Source organism: Giraffa tippelskirchi, chromosome X (assembly GCF_054371585.1).
Source record: "Giraffa tippelskirchi isolate mGirTip1 chromosome X, T2T-mGirTip1v1.2.pri, whole genome shotgun sequence".
In the NCBI taxonomy this organism is placed as follows: domain Eukaryota; kingdom Metazoa; phylum Chordata; class Mammalia; order Artiodactyla; family Giraffidae; genus Giraffa; species Giraffa tippelskirchi.
Window position 1 is genome coordinate 136,732,892 of NC_137289.1, and position 8,842 is coordinate 136,741,733.

At 41.6% G+C, this 8,842-nt stretch overlaps 1 non-coding gene across 1 annotated transcript; it reads left to right on the top strand.

Annotated features, from left to right (window-relative positions):
* The first annotated feature begins 8,372 nt into the window (after window positions 1–8,372).
* On the top strand, window positions 8,373–8,479 carry LOC145537322 (U6 spliceosomal RNA). The gene has a single exon (XR_014076342.1). It is a non-coding gene; the product is annotated as a U6 spliceosomal RNA (small nuclear RNA).
* Window positions 8,480–8,842: the final 363 nt, after the last annotated feature.

Below are 8,842 nucleotides of genomic sequence, written 5' to 3' on the forward strand. Positions count from 1 at the left end.
AAGTATTAGCTATCCATGCTTCGGTCCATTTGGAGAATCCATTTGCAGGGCCCCGATCAGGAAGGCTCTCTTTTCTCCAACAGGAATGAAATAAAATACCCCCTCTCTTCTCTGCCATTTGAGCAGAGCATATGCTGAATACACAGTAGCAGGAAACTCTGGGAGAGTGCAGCAAGGTGGCTTCGGGGATTCGGTCTCCTCTCTCGTCTCCCATTACTTCCTGTCATCATTTTAACTTGCTCAACTCTCCCCCATCCTTAAATTAATAAACAGATCCATTCCCATGACTTTGTGTTAATCCCCAGCTGCCCCTTGTTTCTTTCCTCCCCTTAGCGATAAAACAATTTTTCATTTATTATAGAAGTTAATACAAAAAGAAGGAAATCCTCCCATTTGCAACACCATGATTGGACCTTGAGGGTATTATGCTAAGTGAAATAAGCCAGAAAGAGAAAGACACATACTGCATAGCATCACTTATATATGGAATCAAAAATAAAAAGGCAAACTCATAGAAACAGAGAGTAGAAAAGTGGTTGCCAGGGGCTGGACGATGGGAGAAATAGGGAGAAGTTGGTAAAAAAGGTACAAACTTTCAGCTGAAGATGAGTAAGGTCTAAGGATCTAACTAAAACATGGTGACTGTAGTTGATAACACTATTTTCTAACTGAAATTCACTAAGAGAATAGAACTTAAATATTTTCACTAAAAAAAGAAAAAAGATAAATAGGTGAGGTGATGGATATGTTAATTAACTAGACATAAGGAGCCCTTCCAAAATGTACACATACATCAAATCACCACAATGTACACTTAAATATCTCACAATGTTCTATGTCAATTATACCCCAAGGAAGCTGATTTTTTTTTTTAAGACAGCTTTTAAACAAAGCAAAAACAACCATACTATAGTTTTGTAAGATGGTACCACTGAGGGAACTAAGTAAAGGGCATAGGGAAAATCTCTATCATTTCTTACAATGCATGTGAATTTACATTTCTCTCAAAATAATGTTTAATTTTTAAAAAGAAGGTACATACTTGATGTAAAAAAATTTAAACACTATCTAGTTCTAGAGTATGTACAGTCCCGCCACCACTGGCATGGTTTACCTACACTGAAGAATAACTCAGAAATATTTAATTCTTTTGTATGCAAGTTGTTTCCTTATAAGTGAGGGAATCCATTGGTGGACTGAATTGAAAAATCTAAAACAGGATTTCTAACAGGCTGGAAACAGGGGAAGGGGAAACCTGCAGATATTCCTTTGCACATTTATGGGCGAAACTGATTGGCTGACAGCTAACACAGCAGTCACTCTGGGCACCTGGCCTTGGTAAGGGCTTCAAAGAAAACAATTTCACTTGCTTATGGATTCTCCATCACATTCTGAGAGTTTAGCTGGGGAGCACTCAAACCAGGTTCTTTAGCTCTACCCATGGCCTTTCACCAGTCCCTGCGCCAAAGTCAGGCCCATTCTGTACCATTGTCCACATCAGAATCTCTCCCCAGCGTGGAAGAGCTGGTCAGGGCTGGTTCTGGAATCAGGAGTAAGACTTGGGTTGCAGCCTGACTCCACTGGCCCATCATGCAGAGGCTTGGCCGAATCGAGCTCTCCCAGGCTATATTTCTCCACCTCTAGAAGAAGCCGAGTGCTCTTGGGAGAGTTGAACCATAGCATAATAATGAGTCAGGTCCTCTACCGGTGCTGTGTACTTCTTCTGCTATCGTCTGTGCATTCGGTATGAGAGATACAAAAACACATGGGCTCAAGCTCTGCTTGTTCTTCCCACAAGGAAATTGTAAAGTTAACATAACTCTTACCTCTTTAATGTAGGCCCCGTAATTAGATCTATATTATTGATTACACAGAGCTTTCAGTGGCTGTTTTAAACCCCGGCTGAAGAGGATATTACTTTGACATTTATTTTATTTTATTTTATTTTTTTGCTGAAGCACCATGCATCATTTTTAAAAAAGGAAGCAATAGAAAAAAAAAAAATCCTGACTCTCCATGCCTCGAGACCTTTGACTCTGCAGCTAGAGCTACCATCAGAGGCCCCAGGTGGATCCCTGGGTTCTGTTGGCACAGCTGACAAAATGTTAGCGCCCGCCATTTCTTCTGGGAGCTCTTGACAGCTGATTGAGCGGATAGCTCAGTCTTTTCCAGAAGCAGTTGTCCCCTACTGCTTTATTGATCCCTGCCAGGTACCTCATTTTTGATCCTTTAACTTGATGTGGCCAATTTGCCATTGAGTTACTGTGGAGAACTATGGTATTAAATTGTCCAGCTGGAAACAGTCCCAGTCCCACTCCCATTCACCTCCCCATTTTGTTTTGAGCTAGCTCTGAAAGGGCTCTCAGAAATGAAGTATTGTCTGCGTCGTATAGATAACACTTCTTTAATTCCTGGTGTCTCAAGTTTAATTAGCTCTTTTGATGGGCTCATATTCTGAGAACACTGTGTTTTTGAAAACTAACTTTTATCAGCTGGGAGGAGCCATTTGAAAGCTTTGAGTGAATCTTTGCCAGACCTGAGTATTGATCTTTGTGGCAAGGGCAGGAGGTAGAGAAAGAAATGTAGCAGACAGGACAAACGAATAGGAATCAAGAGGTTAGAGAACACCATTGAGTTCCTCTATGTGAGGAAAGCGCTGTTATGAGGAGCAAAATGGGCCAGGGGAGGGATACAGGAACATCCTGGGCTTCGATGATTTTCTTAAAAGCAGCCCTAATGATTCTCAGTGACCACCGTGAGAAAAACCTTATACACAACAGAAAAAAGTCTCCTTACCATCCTCAGTTGACAGTAATTTCCACTCTGAACTAAGCTCTTTGTCTTCAAAGGTTAATTTAGTTTAGGATCATCAGCTCCTTTGACACTGGTCAGTAATGTCACAACCTGCACTGTGTTGATATCACTGGGGCATCTTAATAATAATCCCCTCAGTAACAGTTAATGGTGATATTCTAGACTGAGGGCCAGCAAACAATGGCCCACCACCTGTTTTTGTACAGTGCCATGAAATCCACTTTCAAATGGTTGGGAAAAATATCAAAAGAAGAATAACAACTTTTGTGACATGAGAAAATTATATGAAATTAAAATTTCAACCTTTATAAAGTATTATTGGGACACAGCCCTGCTTGTTCACTTACATGTTGTCTGTGATGACTTTCGCACTACAGTAACAGAGTTCAGTAGTTATTTCAGAAGTCACATGGCCCACAAAGTCGAAAATATTTTCTATCTGGCCTTTCACAGACAAATATTTCCTGCCCTTGCTGCATACCAGTGCTGCCCAACAAAACTTTCTACAATGATGTAAGAGTTCCGTAACTTTTCCTGTCTAATCCAGTAGACACTAGCCATGTGTGATCATTTCAATTTAAACTAATTAAAATTCAGTGAAATCTAAAACTGATTTCCCCAGTTGCTCTAGCCACATTTTAGTGCTTGATGGCCACATGTGGCTAATGGATACCATGTTGAACAGCACAAGTCTAAGATAATGAATAGTCTCTATCAAGAAGCTCTATTGTTTATTCTGTAGAATAGATCAGCCTCTTTCGTTGCTTCTGCTTTCTTTTACTAACTTCTTAGAGATTGTTTCTCTGCTTCGCTTTACAATCAGAGGACAGTAGCTTTCTTAGCTTGGTTACTTCTGTTCAGCACATTTAAGGCAAGGATTTGGGTGTGAATGGTTTATATGGAAGGTGATCCCAGGAAGCATCAGTAGGGATATGGGGAAGTGAGATAGAGGGGGGAGGAAAGCCGATTAATGATCTGTTACCAAACCAGTCACCAACATAAGCAACCAGTAAACAGCAGTAATACCGAGGAGATATGGTCAGGGCACTGATAGCATCTGCTCCAGGAAGGCATAGAAGGGTATTGACACAGGAAACTCAAAGTGTGGCTCTGCTCCTTTGTACTAGCTTTGGTAAAAGGCTGGTGATAGTTGTTGGATAAAGTTTTTGACTGAAATTGAGACTTGGGGGTATCTGTACGTGACTAGTGTCCTTTATACCTGTAGTAGCACCACCTGACCATGCTCTTTGAGCTCATGGCAACCAGCATTGCTGCCACATGTCCTGCTGTGGCCTCATAGAAATATCCCTACCAGCCAGCCCATGTTCTAGCTTTGACAATTGAACATTGGTTGACAGTTGAGCATTGTTTTAGGATCATGCCAGAGGTCAGTACAGTATGAGATGTACATACAGTATCAGATGACTGACCCAAGAGGGCTAGGTGGGAAGGGGGAACTGAGAAATAAAATTTAAAAGTGGTCAAGAAACACCAGGAAATCCATGAGGATGGATCAACCAATCTAGGTGGCCTGGAGAAGTTCCAAAGATCCTGCAGATGCCTTGCATAGCTACTTATGCACTTTTTACGGGCTGGCTTCAACATGCTGGCACCCTGAAGCAGGATAGATGAATGATTCTGAATTTGACAATTCAAAGCAGCAGTACCCAGCTTATAATTGATGACAGGAAAACAGAGAAATATACCATATACCAAAAGTCTCTGTGAATTCAATATAAAACTTCAGTGCTAAATACTGGCCTAATTTTGAGGGAAGATCAGTTAGGTCATATGTTTCTAATTATGTAGGGCTTTAAAAACTTTTTAAAAAATGTATGTTTTTGAAACTTTCAAAATATAGGCTGTTTCAATTGGGAATCAATCATCTTTTTCAAAAATGTAAGAGGTTAACCACCCTTTCTTCCTTCATGTCTGTAATTGGGAGAAATGAGGTCACCTTTTGCCTTTCTGGCATGTTTCTGTGTTCAGAGAAACTCTGTCCATTCTTCAGGTGCTTCGTCTTTGGTCTTAGCCTTTGGTGTCTGAAATCTCTTCCTTCTGCGGAGTCCTAAGTCTTTAAAACTTTGTTATCACAGTGGAAAACTAGAAAAAAAAAATCTAAACAGGTCTTCAAGTAGATGTGAATAATAATTTTGAGAGCAATATAAAAATGTTTCTTCTATTAGGTTGAATTACAAAGTACTTAAGTTAAAGCTAGCTGTTATATGAGATAAGCCTTATAATCTTGGTGGTTTAACAAAACAGAATTTTATTTTTTTATCATAAAAAGTACAGTTTGGGGGCTAGGGGCCTCTGTTCTCTCAGTATTTGGGAGCTCAGGGAGGAGAAGACTCTAAAACCTTTAAAACATAGCTTCCACAATTTCTCCAAGTGTCAGTCCAGTCAGCAGATAGTAGGGAGGGGTGAGACAGAGCAAGAGAGACTAAGAGAGATTGCTCGCACAGGAGGAATTAAGCAACCCAAGCCTGAAAGTGGCATATGTGACTTTTCTACCCATATTGCATTGGCCAGAACTCAGGCATGTGGCATGACCTAATCGCAGAGGAGGCTGGGAAATGTAGTCCGATAAGGGGCCAGGTGGAAAAGAAAAGAGTTTGTTGAATAGCCAGTCAATTTCTGCCATGCAAGGCCATTTGTGGTCTATCTCTTTTCTTCTTCCCCACTGACCTTTCTCTACTACAACTGAGGTATGGCAAAGCCCTTATGACCCTCCTGGTTGGAGCAGTGTGTCCCCTGTGGATCCCTTTAAGCATGCATGCTCAGTCTCTCAGTTGTGTCCAACTCTTTGCAACCCACGGACTGTGGCCCGCCAGGCTCCTCTGTCCATGAGATTCTCCAGGCGAGAATACTGGAATGGGTTGCCATTTCTACCTCCAGGGGGATCCCTTTAAGACCCAAGTTCTAACCTCTTTGCCTTTTCTCTTGATTTTTAAATTCTGCTAATCTCTCTAGTTTCTGAGAAGAGCCTGAGGATAGGCCAGTGGTGAGGGGTGGAAGGTAAAAGCCTTGAATTCTAACCATGGCACTCTCACCAGACCCATTGCTGGATCCCTGGCTTTGTACCCATAGATGCAGATTCTTGTGGGCCTAAGACCTCAAGCCTGTAGTCATGTATACTTCTGCTCCCAACAACGTGCTTGAAAGGACTGGAGGTTTTGTCTGAAATGACCTGCTCCATTGATAATGCACCTCATCTTCCAGGGATGGGAAGAGAATTCATTCTTCAGAGGGCACAAACAGCAAATTCTTTTTTCATCTCCTATGAAACAGAGTAGGAGTGCTGTAAATGCCAAGCAGTATGGATTTTTAGAATGATGAGTCACTGCTTCTGGTTTTTTCAAGGCAATTATTCATCCAGTCTGAATCTCCTCAAGATGAGCCTGTAAGTCTGTTATATAGGCAAAGAGAATGGCTGAGATCTCCAAAAGCCAAAAGATTGATTTAGGTCAAATAGTAAAGCTGGGGCAAATAACTTTTATAAATAGTGCATCTATTTTGAAATAAGAGTTGAAATTCAGAACTCAAGGGCTGAGACTGTTTACCAGTGTAACCCTTGGCTTCGACAATCCTCTGGCACCAAAGTTCTGGATTACTTTTGTGGAAGAAAGGGTCCAGCTTATGCTTCACTTTCTCCAGAAAGGTACCCAGCTCCTAGAAAATGCCTCCTCAGCTCAAAGCTAGAGAGAGAATTAATTAACAGACAACAACATTATACACATTAAATCCACAAGTCGTCTAAGGAAACAGATCCCTTCTCCCCCCAAGTCTTGTAAACACCTCCACTGCCTACAGTTTCCCCATATGCAGTGTACTCTCTACCACCCCGCTCCCACCTCCACCCTCCTTTTATGCCTACAGTTTCTTCTGCCCTGAACCACCATCTTTTGGCTCCAAAGTTATGATTCCAGCTTAAGCTGTTCCCTCAGCTTCTTTAAGTGCCCAGAAAATCACTGCCTGTTGTCCCTTGCATGCCCTTAATCCAGGGAAAAAGTCCTCCCTGTTACTTATAAAAACTGAGATGGCATCCATTTTTCCAACTCTATTTGTTAAAATAGGATGATAAACTATGGCTTGCTGCCAGAAGAAGAGAACAAAACGTCCCCACCCTAACTCCTCCCAAAGCAGGCCTGTTCCCTAGCTGATGCATAGGTACCTGCCAAGCCAGCTAGCAGACAATAAAGAGATCACTGCTTTGCACGGATCTGTGAAGCCAGGAACCTGAACTTATTTTATGAAGAATTGCTGTGTTGACTTGGGTGGTGGGAAGTCTGGGACACTTCCTATTTTGTGTGCGTGTGTATGCAACCTATGCTCCATGTGGTACAACCCTGCCTTCTAGTCCCTGGTCATATTATAGAATACATCATTATTCTGCTTAGAGACTTTGGGGCTTCCCTGATAGCTCAGTTGATATAGAATCTGCCTGCAATGCAGGAGACCCCGGTTCAATTCCTGGGTAGGGAAGATCCGCTGGAGAAGGGATAGGCTACCCACTCCAGTATCCTTGGGTTTCCCTCGTGGCTCAGCTGGTAAAGAATCCATCCGCAATGCAGGAGACCTAGGTTCAATCCCTGGGTTGGGAAGATCTCCTGGAGAAGGGAAAGGCTTCTCCAGTATTCTGGCCTGGAGAATTCCATGGACTGTATAGTCCATGGGGTCACAAAGAGTCAGATGCGATTTTCACTTCGCTTAGAGAGTTTGGGTCATTGGTGTCTTTACTTTTTTTAAATTTTTATTTATTTATTTGGCTGTGCCAGGTCTTAGCTGTGGCACTCGGGATCTTTGATCTTCATTGTTTCATGCAGGATCTTTAGTTGAGGCATGGAGAATCTTTAGTTGCAGCATGTGAACTCTTTTGTTGAGGCATGTGGTTCAACAAAACCTGACCAGGGATTGAATCCAGGCACCCAGCATTGGGAGCATGGAGTCTTAGCCTCTGGACAACCAGGGAAGTCCCAATACCTTTACTTTTTAATGATCAATAAGAAAATGTGTTGCAACTAAGAGATTGTAGAATATTTCAAGTTTAAATCTTCAGCATCATCTCTGAAGATATCAAAATATTAAATGTTATTCCATTTTGCAAGGATTAACTAATTCAGAAAATGAATTTGGGAAAGACAAAGCAATGGCACAGATGTTGAAATTCTAGTTACATAGTTAACACTTTGCAAATGGAGTTGTACCAATCTAAGTTCTGGCTCCTAGTTTGACCTGATACATCCACATTGGGCACACATACTGCAAGGAAGGAGGTGGAAGAAGGTGACATCCTAATGTCATGTCATCAAGTATTTGCCACTCTCCAGTTCATTGGGTGAAGTTTTAACCCACCAAGCCTGAGTTGTGAATCCAGGAGACTTGTACTCAGTCTTATTCTTTGCTCCAACAGTACTTTGCAAGTTGTTATCTGTCAATAAATATCTAGCTCTAAAATTCCACACTGTGCATCTGCTTTTCTAAGTCATGGACTTTTTTTTTCATTCTTCATACTCAACATTGACTCCATTCAAAGTTTGGTTTAAAATGACTTCACGGTGCTCGCTTCGGCAGCACATATACTAAAATTGGAACGATACAGAGAAGATTAGCATGGCCCCTGCACAAGGATGACACGCAAATTCGTGAAGCGTTCCATATTTTTGAAATAGAAATGCCATGTGACCCAGCAATCCCACTGCTGGGCATACACACTGAGGAAACCAGACTTGAAACAGACACGTGTACTCCAATGTTCATTGCAGCACTGTTTATAATAGCTAGGACATGGAAGCAACCTAGATGCCCATCAGCAGACGAATGGATAAGGAAGCTGTGGTACATATACACAATGGAATATTACTCAGCCATTAAAAAGCATACATTTGAATCAGTTCTAATGAGGTGGATGAAACTGGAGCCTATTATACAGAGTGAAGTAAGCCAGAAAGAAAAACACCAATACAGTATACTAGCACATATATATGGTATTTAGTCAGTCAGTAAAGATAACCCTGTATGTGAGACA